The sequence below is a fragment of the Xenopus laevis genome, chromosome 3L, assembly GCF_017654675.1.
Source record: "Xenopus laevis strain J_2021 chromosome 3L, Xenopus_laevis_v10.1, whole genome shotgun sequence".
NCBI lineage: Eukaryota > Metazoa > Chordata > Amphibia > Anura > Pipidae > Xenopus > Xenopus laevis.
Window position 1 is genome coordinate 133,891,402 of NC_054375.1, and position 1,126 is coordinate 133,892,527.

Genomic DNA, 1,126 nt, shown 5'->3' on the forward strand with positions numbered 1-1,126 from the left:
TTTGTGACTGATTTTTTTGACTTCAGAAACCCAAACATAACAATGGAACATTGTTCAACATGAGTTCAATGAATAAGGCTTGGGCTGAACATACTTTTCGCCATTATTTTAATCAAAGGGGTGGTTCACCGTTAACGCTTAGTATGTTATAGAATGGCTAATCCCTGGCAACTTTTCAATTGGCCTTCATTTTTTAAAATAGTATTTAATTTTTTTTTGCCTTTTACTCTTTCCAGCTTTCAAATGAGGATCAGTGACCCCATCTAAAAACAAATGCGCTGTAGGGCTATACATTTGTATGTATCTTTCTATTCAGGCCTTCTGCTATTCATATTCCAGTCTCTTAGCCATATTAATGCATGGTTGCTAGGGTAACTTCGATTCTAGCAACTAGATTGCAAACTGGAGAGCTGCTGAATAAAAAGCTAAATACCTCCAAAAGCCACAAATATTCTTAGAATATCACTCTGCATCATACTAAACATTAATTTAAACGTGAACACCCCCTTTACGAAAAATCTGATTTATTTGTTGAGCTAAACATTTCCATCAAGGCATCTTAATGGAAAAAACGAAACCCCCATTATAAATACTTAAAGGGATCCTGTCATCGAAAAACATGTTTTTTTTTTTCAAAACGCATCAGTTAATAGTGCTACTCCAGCAGAATTCTGCACTGAAACCCATTTCTTAAAGGAGCAAAAGGATTTTTTTTATATTCAATTTTGAAATCTGACATGGGGCTAGACATTTTGTCAATTTCCCAGCTGCCCCTGGTCATGTGACTTGTGCCTGCACTTTAGGAGAGAAATGCTTTCTGGCAGGCTGCTGTTTTTCCTTCTCAATGTAACTGAATGTGTCTCAGTGGGACATGGGTTTTTACTATTGAGTGTTGTTCTTAGATCTACCAGGCAGCTGTTATCTTGTGTTAGGGAGCTGCTATCTGGTTAGCTTCACATTGTTCGTTTGTTTGGCTGCTGGGGGGGGTGATATCACTCCAATTTGCAGTACAGCAGTAAAGAGTGATTGAAGTTTATCAGAGCACAAGTCACATGACTGGGGGCAGCTGGGAAATTGACAAAATGTCTAGCCCCATGTCAGATTTCAAAATTGAATATAAAAAAAA